The 26,477-nt window shown below is 38.2% G+C and overlaps 1 pseudogene; it reads right to left on the reverse strand.

The window, feature by feature from the left end:
* Positions 1 to 270: 270 nt before the first annotated feature.
* LOC112184768 lies at positions 271 to 6,626 on the reverse strand (annotated as a pseudogene).
* Between the last annotated feature and the right edge of the window lie 19,851 nt (positions 6,627 to 26,477).

Consider the following 26,477-nt stretch of genomic DNA (forward strand, 5'->3'; position numbering starts at 1 on the left):
TTGAAAATCTTTAATTTGCTACAACAAAACAATGTCATCTGCTACTGTTGAATAAGCTACTGCTTAAAAACGATCATCCATGACCATTTATCCCTATAATACTCAGTTCCTCATGACATAGAAACTTCTCAAAAGCTCAAAAAATTAATCTAAGGCACTGCTACTATATAAAATTGCAGTGCGAACATATATGAATCAAAAAATTGCATGTGATATTGTTGAATCATGCCATCTATTACTGTTGAATCAATCTGCTATTGCTGAATCATGTCATGTGCTACTGTTACTATTGAATGTGCTAATGTTACTATTGAATGTGCTACCGTATTTTGATGGGTTATTCATTCTTTCAGTTACGAATGTACGTGTAGAAATCGGCATTGGAATATTTGAATCCTTGGAGCTGGCTCTTCAACTTTAGGAGCACTTTAGCAAGTTCTTTATTGTGAGATCTCACCAGTGACATAGCTTCTTTCATACAGGCTCCACTGTTTTCTGGATTCTTTATTCTAAAGCTTGGTAAACAACCCAGAGGTAACACGTTTGCAAACCCGAATTTCCTTCCACCTACCTTATATATTTCCTGCCACATCAAAATCATGTGATGAATTAATTAATTCATCTAATTTTTTCTTTCTTTTATTGTTAATCATCATAGAACATTTCATGTCTCATAGACTACTTATAGGTACAGTTAGGAAGGGTTAGTATATGTTACTCTGATCACATCTGTGAGGTTGCCAATCACCATGCCAACATATTCATCATCTTGAGTCGAGCTGTAATTTTTCATAAGAGGGGTATAATAATCATTGGTTCCAATGCTAATTAGGTAAACAGCTTTAGAAAGAAATGTGTAGGCTTCTCCATCACCTAGTTTGTGCCTCAATTGCTTCTCCACATTCTTGAAATAACTCAATTGAGTGTTTAAGCCTATGGTCTAAAAACAAGAAATTAATCATGCCATCATGCTTGTCATTTAAAGTAGAGGAAGAAGGTATGAAAATATTCCACTTGATTCCCAACCAAATACAAATTTAGATGCTTCAAATCAAGTTTTGATAAGGCAAATTTAAAGCAAGATCACATACAAATGCTTGATATGTTTCAGCTAGAGCACCACCCCCACCAGAAGCAAAGTTCACCCCAGAAGTATAGTCATCGAACTCGGGTTGTAACTCGTAAGTATGGTTTTATAAAAGGTAAATTTGCATACTCAGCTGCAGCATCAGTTCGAATTCACAATCAGTTTTTTTTTTTTTTCATAAACATTGCTAGTGTTTAAGAAAATATAAAAATGGCGGAAAGTTAAATTTACCTATAAAATCCGGGATTAGACCCATCAGAAAATCTGCCAGTTGGGTATCTGAAATAAGATTCCCCATAGGGCCAGAAATTTGACTGAAAAGTAGTGGTTGTATTTATGTAGTTATTGTTTCCAACATCAAATACTGAATCACCAAAGATGAACAAGGCTGCATGTTTTTGCTGAATCCCAGAATAACCATCATGACAGCTGCTTGGAATAAGAAAGCCTGCAGATAAAGCCAGGATGTAAATAGGAAACTTTGAAAGTTGCCATTCGCATATGTCTGTTTTACGATCTGCATTGTATCAGTTTTCTCTGTTTTAGTTCTATAGGCAAGTGTCAACTGTGGATAACAGATGCTAGTCAATGGCTTCCGTATAGTCTTCTCTTTATCATAGTAGCTGCGGTAAGCTCATACGTACCTAAAATGACTAACAAGAAACAATGAATAAGAAAAAACCAATGGCTAATTACTGGTTATTACCCTGTGGTTTAGGTCCAAAATCAATTCAAGCATTGAACTTCTAATTTCATCAAAAACAACCATGTACTTTCAATTTTGATCTAATAGGTCCAATTCATTAATATTCTGTTATGAGTTCAAGTTATAGTCGAATTATTTGTTGAAAAACTATTTATTTGATAGATTTCTAATAGTGGGACTCACTCCAAAATTGACTATGCAGGTCACCTCAACACCACATCATAAAACATAGGCTATATATGAGCCAAGTCAACAAGTTAAATGACTCAATTATCGGAAGACTAACAAATTGGACTTATTAGATCAAAATTGAAAGTGCAGAGGTGTTCTTGATGAAATTAGAAGTTTAGGGACAAAATTGATTTTAGACCCAAACTACAGGGTAGTAGTCAGTATTTAGCCCAAAAAGAAAATTGGTGCATGTTATTCTCAATAGCTTAAATGTAGGCCTTATAAAAAAGCCCGCGGATCAAGTGGGCCGATAGAGGCCCTTCTGCCAGGCCCTTCAAAAAGCCCGCCATAGGCCCGGCCAGGTGGGTAGAGGGCCGGGCTTGGTCTAAGGGTTTGAAACCCGGCCCGGCCCATAGACCCGACCCGCTAAAAGCCCATTATGCCCGGCCCGTAAAAGCCCGCAAACAAAAATATTATATAAATAACACAAAAACTGTTGTGCATAATACCTAACTTCGCTGAATTACTGGGAATTTCTAGGATAGAATTAGGAGTTGTACCCTATATGGACGGAAAGCTCCATGTGTCTTGTTTCTGAAAAATTTTACAGTTTACGATTCCGACTTTTCTAGAAGGAGTTATGACAATTTAAGTGAAGATAGTTCAGCTTGAACGAGAATCTGCAACACAGAAACTATTGTGCAGAACACCTAACTTCGCTAAATTACTGGGAACTTCTCTGATGGAATTAAGAGCTATACCTTATATGCACGGAAAGCCCCATGTGTCTAGTTTCTGAAGAATTTTACAGTTTGTGATTACAACTTTTCTAGAAGGAGTTATGGAAATTTAAGTGAAGGCAGTTCTGCTTGGACTGGAATCTGCAACTTTTACAAGTTCATGTATAGAATCGAACTTCACTGAATTACTGGGAACTGCTCTGATAGAATTAGGATATGTACCCTATATTTACGGAAAGCCCCATGTGTCTAGTTTCTGAAGAATAATTTTACGGTTTGCGATTCCAACTTTTCTAGAAGGAGTTATGGCAATTTAAGTGAAGGCAGTTCAACTTGGACAGGAATCTGCAACATCTTTCACAATTTTATGTCTAGAAGGCCCAGCACATATATTTGGAAATCTTCAATGTGCCACATCATCATTATATGTGTGTGTGTCTCTTTGTGTGAGTGTGAATTTGTTGTAATTTGGCTTACAGTGAAATTGGACATTCTCATACTTCTATATAGAATATGTGCATATATATTCTACATGTCATGACTACGGTTGACCGATTCGATCGGATTCGAAAATATGGTGAAATTAGCTAAATTTTTTACCACACTTATAATTTATTATAATAATCTCATCCAACGGTCAGTTTTTCCATTTTATTTGAATTGATAGAGGTTGCCCTTTGGAGTGTATGATATATAAATATAGGTTTATAAGAGTAACTAACTTTGACCTAGCTGATCGAATTCGAAATGAGAACCAAATTGGCTGGATTTTCTACAACCACCATAAAACATTACAATATCTCCATCGAGCGGTTGGTTTCTCCGAATTCATTTTTCATTTCATGGTTGTTTTAGAATGAATCTCAACAATTTAAATGCAATGTATAAGTCGATACAACTTTAGGATACAAATTGGTATAAGCCAGCGTCTTTGTAATTAAAATTGAAGTTTTTATCTTATGTTCACACACATTCATCTATGGAATATTTACAGACGTGATGTGAAAAAATAAGGATGTTTCGCGGTCGTCATGCCATCGGTCAACTAAGAAGACATACAAGTGACGACGGTGGACCAATACGATCTGATTCGAAAATATAGTGAAATTGGCTAAATTTTTACCACACTCATAATTTATAGTAATATAATCATATCCAACGGTTGGTTTTTCCATTGTCTTTGAATTGATAAAGGTTACTCTTTAGAGTGTATGATATATAAATATAGGTTTATAAGAGTAACTAAGTTTGACCTAGTTGATCGAATTTGAAACGAGAACCAAATTGGCTGAAATTTTTACAACCACCATAAAACATTAAAATCTCACCATCGAGCAGTTGGTTTCTCCAAATTCATTTCCACTTCATGTTTGCTTTAGAATGAACCTCAACAATTAAATGCAATGTATAAGTTATACAACTTTAGAAGACAAACTGGTATAGACCAACGTATTTGTAATTAAAATTGAAATTTTTATCTTATGTCCACGCACATCCATCGATGAAATATTTACAAACGTGATGTAGAAAAATAAGCACGTTTCGCGGTCGTCACGCCATCGGTCAACTAAGAAAACATACAAATGACAATCTAATCAGGTTCGAAACTATGGTGAAATTGACTAAATTTTTAACCACATGCATAATTTATTGTAATAATCATATCTAACGGTCGGTTTTCCTATTTTCTTTGAATTGATAGTGGTTGCTCTTTGGAAGGTATGATATATAAATATAGATTTATTAAAAAATTAGTGTATTTAAATATTCACAAGCCCCGTACTAAAAAGCCCGCAAGGCCCGACCAGGCCCTAAAAAGCCCGCAAAGCCCGCTTTATATGGACGGGCTTGGATCATTCGATTTACAATAAAGCCTGGTCTGGCCCGGCCCGGCATTATTTAAAAATATAGTAAGGCCTGGCCGGTTGACCGGTCCTACTTAAATGAGTCTCAATTTGACTATTGTGCTGTAAGCACCACATGCAGTTGAGTTAATTACATGGTCAACAGAGTGATCCATTTTTGGACAAGGATTAGTTCATCGTATTGTATGTTTGTTGTTAGTAAGTTTCTCTGTTGTAGTCCGACGATAAATGTAGTAAACTTTATGGTTTGTACCAAATGCAGTCAATTTTATGGTCAGACGATATATTGCCCTAAGTTTTCGACTTCAAGTTGACTGCATTTGGTTAATCTCAACTCCTTTTGATAGTGTTAATATAATAAGTTGCTCCCTTTTCATCCAAAAAGGGCAAAAGAAGGTAGAGATTTTCTTATGAAATTTGTATACCACAATTGGCAAAAGAATCAATGCCATGCCATCTCGAAACAAGGTGGTGCTTTGTCCTTGTGCAGGAAGAAATATAAAGCAGTAGGATAAGAATTAAGAAGCCATCAGCGGATAAGCAAAAGATCATGGCTCCCTCATACCAATACTTTTAGAAGAGACTCTGGGAGTCTGGATCACGGCCAAGCTAGGATAGTAGCTAGTTATTCCTGCCGGAGGAACTCCTGATCTTCATTTCAAGTAATTAAGCTCTATTTTATGGGATAATCAAGATTGTATCTTTTGATTCCAATCAAATTTGAGTCCAGATATCCAAACTCAACGTGATGGTTTTATTTGAAATGAAAAACTATAGTCTCTTATGATTTGGATAACAATACTGGAGATCATGTTGGAGAGACTAGATCTTCTCTTGAAATCAAGTCATCTAATTCTTCTCTATTGATTTGTTCATAGGCTGTTTTGATACTAAGCGGTTTTTGAGGAGTTAGCTATTAAAAGAAGGGATTATTGGCATGTGAGAAGACCGACAGGTTTATGAGGGGGCCCACAAAGATTGGCCTGCAAAGCTAAATTTCAAACAAAGTTCCTCCACGTGGCGTTTCGCTGCAATGGCACCAGCTTCGGCCTGAGTGGCCCGATCTCTGATACGGGCCGGTTGCGGCCCATTTCTTCAGAAGCAGCCAAAGGTTCATCGAGTTGAGCTTCTTCTGCAACAATCGCATTCTCAACAAAGGCTAAATGGGCTTGGAGGTCCTCGATCTGAAATTTGAAGTTGGACCTTTGGATTTGTAGTTCCGGCAGGCGGATGGATCGTTCATTTAAAATATCACGGGAGATGTCCATTTCTTGAGAGATATTATTCAAAGCCTCTTGAGCGTCGTGAGCTTGAGTGTTCATGGCCGATTGACGTCGGCGGGCCATATCAAGTTCATTCAGCAGAGAGTCGATAGCACTAAATTGACACAGAGTCAAAACCTTTTCCTGGCGAAGATACCTTAGAGCTTCCAAGACTCGCGGGAGGATGTCAGTCTCCAATACCTGAGGACCTAGATGTTTGCGAAGCACCATTTTAGCCTCATCCACAGCAGAAGGAAGAGTTACCTCCAACACCCTCATCAATCTCTCGAATCTGGTAGGAGGGGGAGGCGGCAGAAGCACCACAGGATCACGAACCACCAATGCAAAAGGGTGGACAGCTTCCTTAGTTTCTTCATCTTCAACAGGTTGGTCTATCCCTTCAGCCTCAGGGGAATCTGGAAACTCAACTCGCGGCTCACCATGGGCAAGTGGAGCAGATTCAAGCACACAGCCCTCAGCTTCGACGGTTGTTTAATTTGTTTGAGAGACTTGGGGGGCACCACCACCGTTAGTATCATTTTCCATTTCTGGGGCGACTGTCCCGCCGATAAGACCAGCATTTGCAGCCACCTCCTCGGTACAAACAGAATCCTAGTCAGGTTCAGAAATGTCAGAGAGTAGGGTTGGATCTAAAGGGAAATGGAAAGTAATGGCCAAACAGTGGCTTACCTCTCGAGCTGTCGGGTCGATATCTGGTACGTGGTCACCAAGAGGAAGAGGCCCCGCCTCATTCACCTCTTGAACCTCTAGTGCCGCGAGAATCTCTGTCGTCATCAGTTCCTCATAAGCGGAGAAGTTTCAGAGTGGCTTTCCACGCTTTCATCCTCCGAGGAGTCGTCATCAGAGATTGTTATTAGAATGGTAGGACCTTACAGATGCTCTGTAGTGGGAGATGGGAGAGGTTCCACAGGGTTAGTTGATGCTTGAACTAGCGAGAGAATTGGCTCTTTTGCAGTGGCTGAGGGTCCAGCCTCACTCAGGCAAGAGGGATCAGTGGTCCTTTGACGGACCTGTCAAAAGATACATAGTAAAAATCCTGCCTAGATTTTAAAATTTAAATAGGATAAGACGGGGCCGGAGTTTACCAATCGCATTCCCAGAGGTTCATCATCTTCAAAACTCTCTTCGACGGATTGAGACCTATCGCGTTTGCAAGCAAAGACAGCAGTGGCCTGTACGAGAAAAGAGTCATAACTCAAAAGGGGGGGGGGGGGCGAAGCACCAAATATACAAGTTTGAGATCGTTCTTAACCAAATTACCTCAGCATGATCTTCATCATGCGAAGATTCTCCCTCAGAAGTCTCCTCTGCTATTGCCTTTTATTTCCCGGCCTAAAAAGAGGTTGTCCTGCTCTGGGTAGTTTGCTGCAAAACACATTCAGGAATAAGAGTGGGAAAATCAACACAAGGAAATGGAATGGTGAAGAAAGACAAAAACTTACTATTGCCCTAGGCTCGTGGATTTGTATCCCTGGACGCAATGAGCGAGAAGGTAGAATAGGTTGCGGGGGTTGTTCTGCAGGTTTGGAGAAGCGCTCAAGAATCTCGCGGTCCTCCAGACCAGGGCTACTCATGCCACGAAAGATCAGGACGAAGAGTTCGTCATGTGGCAGGTCCCAACAGTTCACTGACACTTCTTTCCACCAATCAGCATAGTCGTCATCGACATCGTTGAGGGGGTATAGCGCTCTGACCCAAAGGGGAATCACTATCAAAGTAAACTGACTCTGAAAGGGGGCAAACCCAGGTGGGGCTAATCTCCACCAAGAGGTGTAATAATTGGCAGAATCAACCAGAGGCCACGGTACCAACTGGGCCAACCCAAATTGGCGAGCGAATTGGTTAGGGGCATAGAGCTCATAACTTACGCAGTCGGTGGCAAGACGAATATCCAAGCAGGAGATGGCGCGACGAAAGGCCAGGAGGGCTTTTTCGCTATGATCCCGTCCATTGGGTAGAAAGCCATCGTCAAGGGGAGGAGGGAAACGCCTAGAAAGGACTATTTTTGGGTCCGGCATCTCTCCCAGCAAGTACAAGTAAATAAAACACTCGGAGTAGGGAGGAGCTTGATACCTTACATTGCAGCAAAGCCAGTTCCCCAAAAGGGAATCTACTGGAGGTTCCTTTGGAATATCATCGCGACGGAAGCGAGGGAAATAAATCTGCAGCCAAAAGGCAAGAATCCAGAAAGGGCCACTAATGTCGGTATCGAAGGGGCGCATTACGGCCCTATAAAGGGAACGATATAACGCACCCAATACAGGTTGCCCAAGGCCAACACAAATACCATTGTAGAGAGTAGTGACCAGAGAATTCCAGGGCCCAGTAGGTTTGTTGGAAGAAGTGCAAAAGATAAATTTGCAAAGCCAGAATTCCAGGAATGCGATACCTCCTGTATGGTCTCGCTGGGTGCAGTAATAGTCGCGCCAGAATGGGTAGGATTTGCTGTGATGCCCTCGACCAGCCATACTCATTTTCAAAGAAAATTGAATGCCATCAAATTAACCATCGGTCCAAATCTATCGCTCGGACCTCCTGATACCAAACTTTTTCCTCCGGAGTGATAGTAGGCCAGAAGCCCACTTTCCTCCTTGGTCCCCAACTGCTAAAATCACCAGGCACTTGCCGAAGAGCCGCTATGGGACGGCGGATGGGAAGCCCATAATAGGCTATAGCATCGTTTGGCAAACGATCGTGAGGTGTGGGACCCAGACTCGCTTGACTATCACCGCCACCAAAGCCCATCAGTCGGCTTCTCTCCTCTCCGGTTTGACGTCTACATCGAACACTCATGTTAGTCCGCCAGTTGATTGCGGCTTTCTCAGTGATTTCATCTGCCTGATCGATAACGAATGGTTTCTTGGATGTCATTTCTAGGTTGCAAGGATTACTTCTCCATTACGCCTCGATTTATAGCTCAAATATTTTGGAGATTAATTTATTAGTTGGGCCAGTGAGTGGCCCTGGTTGATAATTAATGAATCATTATTCCATCTTCAGAATCGCATCTAAGGCGACAGTGAAGATATTCCACCTTTTCTTACCACCGCAGGGCCAGCATAGTGGCCTGATGTTTTTTAATTAAAACATGATTAAAACCGATGCGGTTTTAGATGCTAAAGTTGCAGCAAGTATGGTGGTTTCACTTGGTCATATGTCATGATGTCGATAGCTATGATCCAATCATCCTCTTCAGCATAAGACTCGCGAAGGATTATGATAATACGTATTTATATGCGTGTAATTATATTTAAAACACTATAAATAAGCAAATCCTCATGTAAATTAATATGTAATTAATCCATTTTTATTTACTGTGTAGAAAATAAGCGGAATTGCAGAAATGGGAGAAAATATTGCGAAATTGGAGTTTTCGAGAAAAAAATGAAATTATTGATGCGGTCAACCACGGTCAAAGTCAGAAAAGGAGCTGAATGAAATTATTCATAATTGTGGCCATGCACTTGAAATTATGAGGACAGAAGGAAAATATATATATAAAGGGTTATTGTTTAATTAATCAATCATGATTGATTGATTAAACCAACAAGGAAATGGTGCACGTTTGTTTGGCTTCTGATGTTAGTGTGGCTTTTCCCTCACCACCATGTGCTAGACCACATCCATTTACCCTTATGATTAATTAATCATGTTAGCCACATCCCATAGCCATATTCACGTTTTATGTTTAATTAAGTTGTTCAACTTGAGCCAATTAAAGGCTAAAACGTGGCAGACCACCTTAATCCTTTGGTAAATCGGTTCTTTAGGTCACTGTAGCATTTTTTTTTCTTTGTTATTAAAAAAAAAAAAAAAATTGGTTGTTTATTTTGTTTGCTTACTTTCTAATTTTATATTTTCTAATTTTTTTTGGTTACTAATCTCACTTGTGGAAACTCATAGGCATATATTTTTCTCACATTGAACTATGGATCAGTGGAACTATGGATGGGAAGACCCGTGGAGATATGAGCAAGAAAGTTTATATGGTGGAGGTTATCAAGCTTATGAGCCTAGGAAGGAATTCGTTGAAGGACTACTAGCTCAATTGCAAGCTTCTCAAGCTCTCTTGCAAGCCTCCCAAGCTCGATTGCAAGCTTCTCAAGAGATGCTTATACATTCCAATGAGCAACTTAAGGCCAGTCTTGCACAAGAGCCACCCTTCACCATTTATGAGCATGAATCTTTCTTTGACCAAGTGGAGCCTATTTCAAGAGAAGAAGCGTATATCGAGCATCTTGAGCAAGAATCCTTTATGCAAGTTGAAAATGATGATAGTGATGTTGATGTACAAGAAATTGAGGTTGGTCATGAAAGTTTCAATGCAAGTGGGGTGAGAGACTACTCTTCGACGGAATGGGTACAATCTAAGCTTCCAAATGAAGGGGAGATACTTGAAGATGATTCCGAAGAAGAGGATGACTTGTCTAATAAGGAGGATGCGGAGTTTGAAGTCATACACCCTAATCCCTTATTCATTGAGGTCGATATTCCCATGGAGGAAGAAAGTCATTCAATACCTTGTGATGATGAAGAAATTGAAGAGCCAAGGACTTTCTCTCCTCCCACATCCATGGAGATCCATCATGAGCTTCCCAAGGTGGATTGTAGAATATTGAGCACTTACATTCTTAATGAGAGGATTGAGATCAAGGTACTTTTACCTCTCAATCCACCATTAAGTGGTCAATGTTTCTACTATGAGGTGATGGATTGGAAAGGAAATGAAGCACTTGCACTCACCCTTTCCCATCACTCTCAAGAGCTTCAACCACCTATTGTTCCTATGAGCATCATTTCTAATCCACTTGAGAAGGAGAAGGCAAGGTTGGCTCCTAGAAGAAAAATTGAGAAGAGAGTGAAGACTAAAAAGCTACACTTTTGGCCACCAATTAGAGTATTCTTAGGTAGTTCTTGGTCTTGTCTCTATGACACATCGATGAGTCCCTTAGCCCCAAACAATAGGGTGGTCATACTTGAGAAGTATCCACCTTGACAACGATCATGTTCTATAGACCGGCTTGGGGTCTTTAAAAACAAGCGCTTCTAGGGAGGCAACCCTAGGTGGTTTTGAAATTTTCTGGTTTATTTTGCATCAATAAGGCTATTCAGCCATCTTTTTGGGAGGTTGGGAGGTGCTTAGAGTGTGGAGAATAAGGAGATATTTTGAGCTACAATTCTTGTGTGGAGGTCATGGAGGATGATTTTGGGTTATGAGTTGATGGGATGAAGACCACGAGCTTAATGGAGGACCCTTGTCCTTATTCTTTGATTGCCTATTTGTGACGCATTGCTCTTTGGACACTATATATTTCTCAATGGAGTCGATCTTTCATGAGCACCTAGAGCTAGCTTGGAGCATACGTTAAGGAAGTCAAGGCCTTGTGCCTTGAGGTTGGTGTCTCATATTTTCTTCTCCGAAGGTTGTGAGCAATGGAGGTGTCTACAAAGGGGGTTTTCCGTAACTTTACTCCGCATTTAGATTTTTATTTTCATGTTAATTTTTGTGCTTTCGCCCGGACTTCACTCTCATGCCTAAATCCAACACGGATTTAGCTTTCGAGCTCACTTTACAACATTGAGGACAATGTTGGTTTTAAGTGTGGGGATGAGGGCTCGGGTGGCCCTATAAAAAAAAAAACAAAAAAAACAAAAAAAAAAACAAAAAAACAAAAAAAATATATTAGCTTTATATAATTATATTTTAGTGGTTAATGCCTTTTCCAACCCCAATGACGAGCCATGGACTTAACTTGTTATGATTGTGGATAGATTAAGCATGATCTATGATTTTGAATTTGTTTTGTGATTGAGTGTATATGTGATCTATGCTTGATTATATGTGTGCACATAGCCTATGGTTAGGTTGGTTCATCATAATTAGAGAAGCATATAGATTATTCGATTAACTTGCATGACTTATTTGTGAGCTTTTGAGCCTAATATCCATAGTGTATGCATCGTTCATTCACTTATTCTTTCATGTGTGTACAATTTCGTGACAATGCGTATCTAGAACTTGCTTGAGACCTCTTGAGGCTACTTTTAGCTTGCGACATGATAGAAAGGATGGAGGCATTAGGACTATATACCACCATGGCCAAAGAAGCATGTGCCCAAAGATATTTACCACTAGATTGCCACTTTGAGCCTATGTATATATTTTAGCCTTTTTGTTCATTACCACCACAAATCCGTACCTAGCCTAAACACTTTTATCCTACCCTTCTGTGGTAGTTGGTGAAGCGATTCGAGAGAATGACTTTATATTTGAGTGCTTCAAAAGAAAAAAAAAGTCAAAAGTGTGAGGTTACAAAAGAATAAGTGTGGGGGTGAGTGATATGTATAGAAAAGAAAGTCCTCAAAAAAAAAAAAAAAATTTGTGCAAATAGAAAGAAAGTTCAAGGAAAAGAAAAGTAGAAGAAAGAAAAAAAAATTGTGTGAAAAAAAAAAAAAAAAAAAAAGTATTACGTAGTATAGTGTGGGTTGTACATTGGGTTTTAGAGTGAGTGACTTAGCATTTGAAAGCAAAAGTCTCAAATCTCTACAAGAGAGAGTTGCTTCACCGATTTCTATGGACTTTGTATTTTCCTTATCCTTCATTTCTTATAGCCACTTGCCCTTAGCCTCATTACAACCAAATAAAAGACCTCTTAATCTTGAATGTTGTGGGTTACCTTGCGACATGTTGTGAAATTTCTTTTGAGTGAAATACATATAGCCCCTAAACACTTGAGCGGTAATATTTAGTGAACCTATGTGAGTTTTGTGGGTTATATCGGGTCTTCTATGTGTCTATTTGATTATGGTGGATTGATGTGACACATGGTTTACACATGCATATACTTGAGCATTACTTACATGTGCATCTTAATTGCCTTACAAATTTATAATTTCTATGTCATGCTTTGTCAACTTCATGGTCATATACATAATTAGTTATCCGAGGGTTATGGTTGAAAAGGCTAATACCGCATTTTCTTTATGTTTAAGCATAAATGTTTGTGAGTTATTAGATTTTCGGATTATATTTCATTTAATTTGCTTGAGGACAAGCAAAGTTCAAGTGTGGGGGTGTGATAATACGTATTTATATGCGTGTAATTATATTTAAAACACTATAAATAAACAAATCCTCATGTAAATTAATATGTAATTAATCCATTTTTATTTACTGTGTAGAAAATAAGCGGAATTGCAGAAATGAGAGAAAATATTGCGAAATTGGAGTTTTCGGGAAAAAAAATGAAATTATTGATGCGGTCAACCACGGTCAAAGTCAGAAAAGGAGCTGAATGAAATTATTCATAATTGTGGCCATGCACTTGAAATTATGAGGACAAAAGGAAAATATATATATAAAGGGTTATTGTTTAATTAATCAATCATGATTGATTGATTAAACCAACAAGGAAATGGTGCACGTTTGTTTGGCTTCTGATGTTAGTGTGGTTTTTCCCTCACCACCATGTGCTAGACCACATCCATTTACCCTTATGATTAATTAATCATGTCAGCCACATCCCATAGCCATATTCACGTTTTATGTTTAATTAAGTTGTTCAACTTGAGCCAATTAAAGGCTAAAACGTGGTAGACCACTTTCTCTACCTTCTCTCTTATTTTTCCCTGCAACCCAGACTTCATCCTTCAAATCTCTCCCAGCCACGTGTCCCTGACCCTTTTTCTGAACCAACATCAGCCACTCATCCAACCTTTTCCCTCCTCTCTCTTGAAGATATATATCCCACGACCTATTCTCCTCTAAGAAAAAACCACAGAACAGTAGCCGCAGCCACACCAAAAACAGAGGCAGCCCTTTTGGGCTGCTCTCTCTCTCTCCTCCATTTTTCATAATAGTTTTAGTTTTCTTTTGGGTATTTATAGAATTTCTCACACAAGCTTCAAGTATTCATCAAGAGCTACAAGATTCAAGCTTTAGGTATTTGTGGGAGTTGTAATTCAAGGGAAGTCATATTAGCTTCCTAGCTAATTATGGCTACCTTTGTGTTCTCCTACACTTCTATAATCTTTTCTCTTTGAATTTTGTATCTTTGATGTTCATAATTATGGGTTGTGAGTAATTTCTTTGTTGGGAGTTAGGGTTGTGAAGCCCTAACTAATCTTGTATAAATATTGATGCTTTAATTTTAATAAATTCAATTTCCATTGTGTATGCTTTAAATCCGAATGTATTGGTCCTTAGAAGCATGTTTCTAGGCTTTGTCACCCTTTGAAATTATGTTGTGGGCAATTGTGATGAATAGATTGATAAATTGACAACTTATTTGTCTTGTTGCATCTAGGATTTAAGTGTGGTAACCATTAGCTAGCTTAATTGTAGCTAAGCTTGCTTGGGTCTCTATTATCTTGCTCTCTAGGCCTCTAATTTTGGATATTGCGGCCTTAACCGGCGTAATGCCTAAATTAGAGAGTTGATTGTGGCCCTAACCGGCATAATCGATACACCGAAAGGATAATTGGTTTAGTAGCCTTGACCGGTACTAAATACGGGACTTAACACATATAGGAAATGCATGCATTTATGAAATTGGCACCGATATTTGCAAGATAGTTAGTGTGAATCACCTGACGCTTCCATATTCCCATTAATTTGAAAACCCAAATTTAATTTTCTAGTTCGTTAATTAGTTGTTTAGTTTACTTTTCGGTTGCGTTTAATTTAGTTGATTCCCAATTCAAAACCCCCTACAAATTACTCATTTGTGCATATCCACCACTAGGCTCTTAGTTTTGATTAGGCTTTGGTGAAAACCAAAGCCGAGCATTGGTAAGGCTTGGTGCCTTAGATTAGCCTTTTTATTCACTTTATTTTTATTTTGTTTGCTTAGTGACTTTAGTTCCGACCACCCAAGGATTGTGGGTTAGCCACTAATCCCCGAGGTACGATAATCAAGGTTTTAATATTTCCCTTACTTGACAACGATTCGTACACTTGCGAGAGCTTATGAGTCAAGTCAGATTAAATGATAGCAAACAGTTTGCTATTCTGCATCTTATTTCGCCAAGCACTATAGGCCTTGATCAAACCAGGAAAGCGGTTCCAACCCCTACATTTGAGAAAATCAACTGAGAGCCAGCGAACAAGGCAGATACTTGTTGCTATACACATGGCGAAGCTACCACCAAGGAAGAGAAGGATCCTCATTCGCAATCAAAAGCAGTCTCCTTCACATGGGGGGCACGCTAAAGTTCTGATCTCCTACAACCTACCCAAGTTTCACCAATTCACTGCATACCAGACATCAGATACATGGGGGCAATAAATTTGGTAAAGGAAGCGTCAGTTCAAGACAAAGGCAATTCAGATTGTGGCATTCAAGCTTTATGGCCTATTTAGAGGCTTATATGGAATCAATCAAGTAATTTCAGTCAAGCCAATAAAAGTGGCTTTGGAGCAACAACATTATAAGAGTAGTGCTGATTCAAGACATCTTCAGTCAAGACGAAGACCTTTGACTTCGAGGTCTGGGGGGCAATGTTTGGACCCAAAATGAATATTTTGGTCTAACAAGGCACGTCTTGGAGAAATTGAGCCAATGTCAGTGGCTCAAGCTATATATTGTCGACAAGTTCGAAATATATATTTAGAGGCTAAATAAAGCCTACTATGGAAGCATGAAAAGTCAACTTTAGCACATTTTCCTACTTCGGCTAGGAGAAACCGAGCTAAACAAGAAAGGAGGGGAGGCAGACTAACCAAATGAAATCTAAATGAGCTAAAACTTTCTAGATTAATACTAGACATCCCAACACTACTACAAAAATTGAATCAGACGACACCTCTCAGACGACACATCATAGTTTTCTGTATTCTGATTGATTTTTATTTTTTTGTACGTCGCTTTTATAAAACCTGTTGTCTGATATGGTATAATGAACTATTTCAGAAGACGTTTAAGGATAAAATTGTTGTATGACCTTAAAGTAATTGAGCGGCAATATTCCCACCATGTCTGTGGTGCGAAACTCTTCTTCAAACCCAAATTTTCCCCCCAATATGTAGTAATCATACGACGAGAAATAATAAAAATGTGGTCTGATTAATATGTGTGGCAGAAAGTAAGGAGATTTCCCACCATCATTTTTCTCCAACTCCCCAACAAGGGAAGCCAAATAGATAGGAGACAAATTTCAAATTTATAACTCATATACTCAGACCACATTGTTATAAAATTCTGTTGTGTGAGTATGCGCGGGGGCTTATCCAAATTCATAGAACAGGGCTTGAAACCCTACATTTAGGCAAAAAAAACATGAACTCCTCACCTAAAAACCAAACCATCACTCCTCACTCTCGACAGTTGCCCACTCTCTCTCGACACTCCCCCCCTCCCCGCGACCCCGACCCCGACCCCAACCTCGACCTCTCTCTCTGACAAACCCTATCTCTTCTTCCACAAACCCCAAAGAAAGCGCTCTCTCTCTCTCTCTCTCTCTCTCTCTCTCTCTCTCTCTCCGACAAACCCCAACGAAAGCTCTATCTCTCCGACAAACCCCGACCAAAACCTAATTGGATCTGGGAAATAGCGATCGGAACTCTGAAGCAGATCAGATCGAAAGCTCTCTCTCTTCGGCTCTGCGCGCGGCTGAACCAGTTCGAAACTTTGAAGCAGATCGGATCGAAAGCTTCTTCGTCGCTCTGGGTCTTTCTCTCTATGGTTTTGCGCGCTGCTGAACTCTGGAACGAGGTCGGAACCAGATCGAAACTCTGAAGCAGATCAGATTGGAAGCTTCTTCGTCGCTCTGGGTCTTTCTCTCTGCGCGTGAGACTGAACTCTGAAGCAGATCAGAAGCTTCTTTGCCCCTCCGCTCACAGCTCCTCCCCTCAGCTTCTCCATGGTAAGTTATGAGAAATTGATAATCTTTGCTTGAATTGATAATCATAATATGGAGATTGATAATCTTTGTTCTTGTTGAGTACTTGAGTTGTTGGCTTGTTGCTGGAAAATGGAAATTGATAATCTTATTGAGTTATTGTTCTTGTTGCTGGAATTGATAATCGAATTGTTGAGTTAAGTTGTTGCTGGAAAGTGATAAACATCTTGTTGAGTTGTTGCTGGAAAGTTACAATTCCGAAATTGATAATCTTCTTCACTTCTTGTAATCTTGTTCTTGTTGGTTACAATAGAGAGCAATACAGAGCAATCAACTTAGGAAAAAAAACAGTCTTTCTTTTGGAGGAATATTTCAGTGTGCGAATTTTAGATGAAGCATTATTGTGTGTGGAGGAGCTAAGATCTCCATCTTACCACCCTGAGGTTGTCAAAGAAGCTATCTCCCTTGCATTGGAGAAAAGTACATCCTGTGTTGAACCACTTTTTAAGCTTCTCGAGCATTTGTCCTCTAAGAAGGTCATTACAGCGAGTGACATAAGGATTGGATGTTTGCTCTATGCGTCTTTGCTGAGTGATATCGGTGTTGATTATCCTAAAGCACCGAGTTATTTTGGTGAAGTTATGGGAAAATTAATTTTAGTTGGAGCTTTGGATTTTAAGGTGGTCGAAGACGTTTTGTAGTAGATATATCTGCATTTTATATTTTGCAGTAGCTTCTTAATAACATGGCTTCCTATTTGATTCAATTCCAAATTGGACGAAATATACAGATTGGTTACCTTTCTATTCCTCATTTGCCTCAATAGTGTGGTAGACATGTTTTTCCACTTTTCTATGTCACATAATTCTGTTATTTGAATTTTAAAGTTTATTTGTTACTTAAATCTCTTCCATCATCCCATTTGCATAAGTTGTATTGTTTTCAATAGGTTGTACAAGATCCTCCAAACCCTGTTCTTCCTTTTTGCATTTGTTTACCAGCTTTGATTCCATTGTTTTGATGCGCTTTCATGTTTCTGATCAGTTCTGGATTGTTCTGTACGTGTTTTTATTATGGGATTATAAAAGTACTCAATCATATTAGAGGTCTTGAAGAACAACATGCATCTAATATATCATTATTTTTAGAGCCAAGCCATTATTTTTTCCTTGATTACTTTGCTACAAGCTGCCTTGATGTTTATCTGGCTGAAAAGGTAGAGGTCACTGTGTACCTCAGTTTCTAAAATTCTGTAAAGACATACTACCAACTAACTGCAACTTATTTAGATTCCCTTTCTTTGTTTTAGGTTATCAAGGGAATTATGGATGGTTGCCAACAATCTGACTGTGCTCTTTTAGGTGGAGAGGTATTCAAAATGACTTAGTTTTGCAATTTCACTTGTCTTGTTGGCTGGTGAATCCATTTTTAAAGCATGTATTCTTATGTTAATTTGTTTGTATATTGTTTATTTTCCTTGTGTGTTCTGTAGACAAATGTTATTCATATTTTTGATATGTAGCATTCAATGAATTGCATATATTTTCAGACTGCCGATATGCCGGTTTCTATGCAGATTTCTTTTATGGGAGGCTTGCAACAACACTATAGTAATTGGTACGTGAAATAGATCGATGACGAGCCCTGCAAAGTTTATCTTGAAATTGAGGAAGAAAATTATTTTGTATTATCTTGTAAACTCTTGTATAAGAGCTTTATTCCTCTTGTAACATTCATGAGAAAATTGAAATATAACATTCCCTTTTCAATATGCTTAATTCCTTTCTGTACAACTTTATCCACATTAAAAAAAAAAAATCTGACATGCAAATATGCATGTCAGATTTTTTTTAAATTAAAAAATAACAATCACACAACAGTTTTAACAAAAAAAATGACTTCTGAATCACCATCACACAACGGGTTCTTAAGTTGGCTGTTGTCTGAGTGACGTTCACACGACAGTTAATGATGTCGACGAGCTATCGACAGCCTGTCGACATGGATGCCGAGTTCTTCAGACGACAGTTCTAAATCACGTTTCATCAGACGGCAGCGAGATATACGACAGTTAGCTTCGCATCAGACGACAGTTTTTAGCCGTCGTCTGATTCAATTTTTGTACTATTGCAAGGATCATTTCTTATGAAGAGTGCCAGAGATATTTTTGAGTGGAAAGCCTTCAAACAATCAGCCCAATTTTCTACATAAGAAAAACTGGAAAACTGGACCTGTAAGAGGTCCAGCAGCATTTCCGGCCCAACCACATGGAAATAAATTCTAAAATTTTACCACAGTAATCTACACTCATGGTGGATAATTTCATATGAAGCAGTCGAAGGCTTATACTGAAGTCTTGTTAGAGAAATAATTGAAGGAATAAAGGGGCAGAAACTGACCTAAAACTAGCTCAATATTCACATGTTCATGTTTCCTACCCACATGAAGAAAGCTAGATGCTTTTCTCTTTTTCCTTGAATATATTTTTCTTCTACAATCTCTTTAATAGATCATCATCACTTCCATGTTTCTGCACCTTCATGCTTTACTTTCATTTCATCATTTCTCTATCTTTTCCATATTTTACAAATCACTTTCATACTCCACTTTCATTATTTTTCTTCCACTCATCATTTCACTCTTGTTTTTCTTCCTTATATAAACACTTTCTCCTCTCATTCACTACTACAAAAATTGAATCAGACGACGCCTCTCACACGACGCATCATACTTTTCTGTCGTCTGATTGATTTTTATTTTTTCAGACGTCGTTTTTACAAAATTTGTCGTCTGATATGGACTTTTGAATTAGTTCAGAAAACGTTTAAAGGAAAAACCGTTGTGTGACGGTTAAAAAATTGAGCGGCAAGTTTCCCACCATGTAAGTGGTGGCAAACCCCATCTGAAACTCTAAAATCCCCCCCAAAATGTATTAATCAGACGACGAAAAATAACAAAACTGTGGTCTGATCAATATGTTTAGCTGAAGGAGGGAGATTTCCCACCACAATTTTTCTCAAACTCTCCAAGGGGGGAAGTCCAACTAATAGGAGACAACCCCCAAATAAGATTCAGACCACATTCTTACACAAATCTGTTGAGTGAGTCTATTTCCAAATTGATAGGGCCTCACAAATCTAGCTGAAACCCTACACTTGGAGCAAAAAACATAACAAAAACAAGAAAATAGCAAACCCTCTCCCGAAAGCTAGCGCCTCCCTAAACTCGTCTCATTATCAACAGACCCAAAATAAACCAGAATCCTCACTCCCTACCCGAATCCTTACTCTCCCAACCCTCATTCTTCTCTCTATTTCGACAGACCCAAAGCAAAATGAAAATCCTCACTGTCTAACCAAAAACTCACTCTCCCAAACCCTCATTCTTCTCCCTATCTTGACAGACCCAAACCAAAACGAAAATCCTCACTCTCTAGCCAAAAGCTCACTCTCCCAAACCCTCATTCTTCTCTCTAACCAATCTCATCCCTCTGCGAATGGGATTGAGCTGGTGAACTGAGATTGAACCAATTTTGCCTTTCGGACTGGTTCCCATCGCATCCAGCCTCAGGTATCGAAATCGTTTCTTTTGGTTGATTCTCTTCGATTCTATAACTGGGTTTTGATTATTACGTCTTATTTTCACTTGGGTCCTCTCAATTTTTGATATTTTTGGTGTAATTATCATGGGCTAAGCTTTCGGCTTTTTAATAATCTGTGAATATGTTTGATTCTGTTCCTCCATTTTGATTCGGTTTAATTATCTTCTGGGTTGCTTAGAATTTTGTTTATATGTATATACATGCGGTGATGATAATGAGAAGCAGATTTGAATATTTGATTTCATCATCTGAGTTGTTGTTCTTAACTGGTAAGACACCGTATGAGCTATTATAATACTGGCCACTGGGCTAGCAGTTCGGGCAAACAAACATAGAATTTTGTTCTTCTCCAACTCCTAAGAGCTAGTTGTTACTGTTATGTAGAGGTAAAGTAAAGAATTTACACGTGTTTGGATTGATCTGAATCAAAGAGTCTGATTAATCGGTTTTAGCTAAGCTAGGAATGAAAAAGCTGCATATGCATAAATTTTGATAGGGTTGGAATCAAAGAGTTGCGTGAGGGTTGTTGGGACAAGTGGATGAGTTGAGTTGGATATGTTTTTGTGTGGGGATTCATTATGAAAGACTGAGCTAAAGTGTCTGCCTCCATCACTCCATCTTCAATGGTCTCTTTCTTTATTGAACCATGATCATACACCTTAATTTATTTTTACCGTGCAATTTTTGAAAGATAAGTTACAAATCAATTTTTGTAGTAGTGGAAGGAGTTACTGACATCCTACGCTGCACTGTGTATTAGCAGTTCCTGAAGGCCATAAATCAATATTATTAATTATCATATGCTTTTCCTTATCATAATATGTATTGAAATTTGATAAAAAGAAACACTTAAAATGTCTGCCTGCATTTTGGTGTTATCTTTCATTGTCCCAATAGAAGTTTTGGTGCCATTTTGTAATTTCTTAGTTAATATGAAAAGTGAGAGAAAAAATGTAAAACGAATTTGTTATGTGTTTTCTCTATCATATATTCATATAATTGCTGCGGAAATGACATTGCTTGGTTCACAGTAGATTGCATTGTTTTGGTTTGAAAGTTTTTGTGTTATTTAGGGTATACACTTTTGTAATGTAGGTTTTAAATATAGAATGTAGGAAGTTGTTTTTATTTGGTTTTCATAATGATCAGTTGTTCTTCGTTGTTGTTATTTTATTTATGTTTTATGGATTCTTGATATTTGAACTACAATCATTATAGATGGGTCCTGTTATACCTTTTTATGATAGGTCCTGTTATGCCTTTTTATGTTTTGGTGATGCTTATGAAAATTGGTCTAATCTGTGGGTATGGTTAATTTCATTGGGTGGTTCCTTTTTTTTTTTTTGGGTTTTGTTTGATCGCATATGATTATGTGAAAGTTTTTCTTAGTTTCTTTTAGTGTTGTTCATGTTTTTAGTTGGTGGCCTAGCATCGACCTATTAATAGTTTTATACTATGCTAACCATTGAAAATTGGAACTAATAGCAGACAAAAAGCAGATTCTTCTAAGTTAGAGTCAAAGTTCAGTTGATTGAGCTTTGAGTCAAGAAGAAAGAGTTCTAGGTTTTGGAGTGTATTGTGGTGACTAAGTTTGTAAAATCATTCACTGCTTGCTGCAGGTAAATTTAGCTTCATTTAGATACTTTTGTTCGGTTTTCTGATCATTTTATTTTTGTTCTCTCATGGTATTTGTTTTACATGAAGAATCTGAGGGGTTATGGTTTTAGATTTGGTTCAAAAGGCTAAATGTTTTGATAATTTTGAGTAATATTTTGTAAATTCACTTTGGTCAGTTTAAATAACTTCAATTCATTTGCCTTTTGTGATTTCATCAGGAACATGGTATTGAATTTGGTTGTTGATACGTGTTATGTCTATATCTTTGTTGTAGTTTATTATGATTTAAGCTGAGTATAAACTTTATTTTGGTGTTTATTTTGGATTCAGTGTCTATTCAATTTAGCAAGAACCTGTCAACATTCATAACATGCAGCAGTAGCAGTAGAGATTGCTATTCACTTTTTCTTGCATTAGTAAAGACTTAGAAGAAGATATTGAGAGAAAGAGATACAACATTAGTGTAAAAATAATCATGGATTTGTCTAAGAAATTTGAAAAGTGGTAGGTATTGACAAAAAGCCAAAAATTTCTAATTAGATGATCTGCATAACCTAAGTATACTGAAAACAGATTTTGCGTTTATTTCTTTGTTCAAGTCTATCGCCTTGACTAATGGAATTTGAATTTGTTCTATGTTTCTTTTCAATTTCTTGCTTTTGATTTCTAACTTTGTAGTTGGTTCATTCTTTCGTCTTTGTCATTTTTTTAATTTGAATTTTCTGATTCATAATGGCTTATACACTTTAGAACAATGATACTTGATTAGCAATTGAGTCATGAAAATGATATCAGTTCTTTTGCAATTAAGTAATGGTTTATTTATATGCTACCTGTAACCTTATTTGATTTTCAATTTTTTTTTCCAGATTTCAGTATTCTACAAGAAGCAACTACTTTATAAGAAGGCATTAGTTTGTTGCATACAAAGTTCTTTCAAAAGCTTTTTCCTGCTTTAAGCTCTTAAGAACTGAGTGAATTATATAGTCTTTTCTTCTATAGGTTGAGGAATCATGTAAGATTTCGGTTTTAATTTTGAGGTTTATGATCATATTCTGGACTTTGCCTTTTGCGTGATACAAATTTTGATCTTTTCAGTATTTTGTTTATCGTGCTCTTTGCAATTTTGATGATTGATTGAAAAAATTAGAAGATAAAGAGTTTTCGCTGTTTGGTTTTTATTTAGGTGCTGATAGTATTGTGTAACACTTTTACAATGCAGTTCAGTTTCTTTCTGTTTGGTCAGTTTCAATATGTAGTGTGCATAGGTGAGCGCTAGAAACACAGTATTAGAAATTTCAAACAAACTTATGGGTTTGGAAAGAAACATGTCATTAACTTTAAACAAAATAATCTCATGCGATAGTTTGTAAATGTTTAGAGATATAGTGTACTTTCGTTCAAAATCTACAAATGGTTGCCTTACAATGTGATTGATAAATGATAATATCTTGGTTGTGTTGTTTGGCAGCTTAATGATTAATATTCAAATTGGATCTTTACTTCAATTTCCAAAACATTTTTCTAAGCTGTATTCACACTTTCTTTTCTACTCTTTCATTTTCAGTTTCATGTCAATTGTATTTTCAGTTTCAGTTTCTTTAATTCCACACATAACTTCTTATGTATACAATCACTTGCTTTTCTAAACAATTCACTAACAATCCTAACTCCCGCAGCAAAGCGCGGGCAACTATTGCTTGTTCTAACTAAGATACTTGATTGTTGTTCTATTTGTAGGTTTTCTTAAGTGCTGCAAGAGTTGGAGGCTTAGATGGAGTATTGATACCTTGGGCTTGGGATTAAAGTAAGGAATAGATCTAACCAAACTGGCTAATACCTTGTCGAGAAGGCAGATGCTAAAAGTAGACGTATATTTTCATATGTTTGCATGTGCCAAGGCTATACATGCTTATTAGAAAATATTGAGTCAATATGGGAGAAGATCTTTGATTAGCAGTCAGTTGCCCTCAGGTATCATTAAGTTTAGCTTAACAGATGACTTGGTTCAACTGTTTGTTTACATAATCCAAGAGAAGAAGATTATTAGTGAAACATGTGACTATCATATTCTTGGAAATGTCTCATGAAAGTATCTTGTGAAGCTGAAATTGGTGATGCCTATAGAACCAAATCTATATATCAATGTTCATGACTCAAGTCAACAATCAAGGATTATCGATCATATATCAATATTGATGATACCTTGATATTATATATCTAAAGTATACCATTTCTGAACTTGATATTCTCTCTATCACTTGTAGTCTACTCTATCACTTGTAGGATCAACATGCAAACAAGGAGAACTTTAAGGAGTTGTTATTGCAACTGGTATCCATACTTTCTCTGGAAAGTCAGCTGATCTTGTGGAGAAAATGATACATGTTAGCTATTTCCAGCAGGTTTATTTAACATGATGTCCACCTTGCATGTATTAATCATAGATGAGCTAATCTTATGGGTTGATAGATGGGAACAATTTCTATACATTGTATTAATGACCAATTTCACCGATGCTAAATGTTAATAAAAAGTAATGTTTGTTTGATGGTTGCAGCTTTTAACATCAATTGAAAACTTCTGCATCTATTCAATTGTTGTTGGAATGGTTATTGGGATATCAGTTGGAACTCAGAGAAGGGCTGCCCATTCTTACTAGTCCCAAGGATCACAGACAGTAGCTCGACTTGTAGACATGGAGCTGCAAGGGTACTCGGCTATTGTATGATGTAGAAAATAGCAAAAGTTGACAGAAACAGAGAAAGAAGACAAATGTACAAATGACCCTCTTAAATTTGTGTATGAATATTTGGGAAATACTCCCCATTTGATATCAATTTACTGAATTCATTTTACATATGGTGGGATTTGAATTAATTTGATTGTTATATATCTTGTCCAACATGTTATAGCACAATTGTAAAAGCTCAATGTGTCATCTTAAAGCACAGATACATTTAATTGTTAGTCTTCACACCACACTTTTTGTCAAAAGAACTGTCGAATGTATACAATAGTCATGACAGCTACAAAATAAAAACTGTCGTCTGAATGAAAGTCACACAACGGGCATAAAATAAAGCGACGTCTGAATCGCAATCACACGACAGTTTCTAAAGTCGCCCGTTGTCTGAAGAATAGTACACAACAGCTAATGCTGTCGACAGGCTGCCAACATGCTGCGCGCCATGCTGCCGAGTCCTTCACACGACGGTTCCCTACAATCGATCTTCATCAGACGGCGCCTCGATAGACGACGCTTTACCTCCATATCAGACGACGGCTAAAAGCCGTCGTCTGATTCAATTTTTGTAGTAGTGATTCTAAGACACACATTCACAACATCAAAACATCTCTAAGATGATCTAAGTTCTCTCTAGAGCAAACCTCTCTAAGAGCAACTCCTCTCCTTCTTTTTCTCTTACCGGTGATCACACTTCTAGTCCTAGTCTTCTCAGAAGCCGACTTTCAGTGCCACCAAACCCTCTGTCAAAGTGCTTCGATCCTAGTCTCCTTGGGAGCCGATTGTAGTACCACGACCAAACACCAACACCAAGACACATTCACAACACAACAACATCTCTAAGATGATCTAAGTTCTCTCTAAAGCAAACCTCTCTAAGAGCAACTCCTCTCCTTCTCTTTCTCTTATCGGTGATCACACTCTAAGTCCTAGTCTCCTCAGGAGTCGACTATCAGTGCTACCAAACCCTCTGTCAGCGTACTTTGGTCCTAGTCTCCTCGGGAGCTGACGGTAGTGCCGCGACCACAACAGTTACGGAACCAGCCAAGCAAGGGTAACACCCTAGCAACCCAACCAAGCTAAAGTCACGCTTTAGCAAGATCTCAATACTTCCCGGTGATTTCGCTCTGCTCAATCTGCAATATTGAGTATCGATTGTGTGAACAAGAAGAAGCTCAGCAAAAGTCCTCACCACGAGGCACAAAGAATCCCACGACGAGGTTGGTGTTCTCCTCGTCTACAATTGCTTGAAAGAAGTCAGGTCAAGGGACACCCCCGACGGCCGCACCCGAACGGTGCTGGCACGCCCCCGCAGAAAAGAGACTGTTGACCAGCTGCAACAAAACTGGAGCCAAACATTTTGTCACGCCCAGTGGGACTACACTAGAGTCTTTTTGCATTTGTTAGCCATCATTGAGATGCCAGGGGAAAATCTTTACCAAAAGAAATTCCTAAATTGAATAGATGGTCAATGTTGCCACCACTGGCGATACTGCCATTAATGATATGCCTATTCCCATCCCAAAGGGGGCAAGCATTGAGGAACAGCTCGCGATCATCATGGCCAACAGCGAGAGGCATAAAGAAAAGCGAGCCAGGGACATGGCCAGTTTGATCGCAAAAACAAAGCAGAGGTTTCACGATTGGGACCAACAAATTGAGCAGAACGCTCGAGAAGCTAGAGAACAATTCCATAAGCCTTTCTTGAGCAGCGAAAAACAGACCACTCAACATGCCGCAAATATCACATCTGAGTTCACAACCTTACGCGAGGAAGGTTCCAGCTTAGCTAATTCGCAGCAAGGCGAATTGGAACGTCAAA

The sequence above is a fragment of the Rosa chinensis genome, chromosome 2 (genome assembly GCF_002994745.2).
Source record: "Rosa chinensis cultivar Old Blush chromosome 2, RchiOBHm-V2, whole genome shotgun sequence".
Taxonomy (NCBI): domain Eukaryota; kingdom Viridiplantae; phylum Streptophyta; class Magnoliopsida; order Rosales; family Rosaceae; genus Rosa; species Rosa chinensis.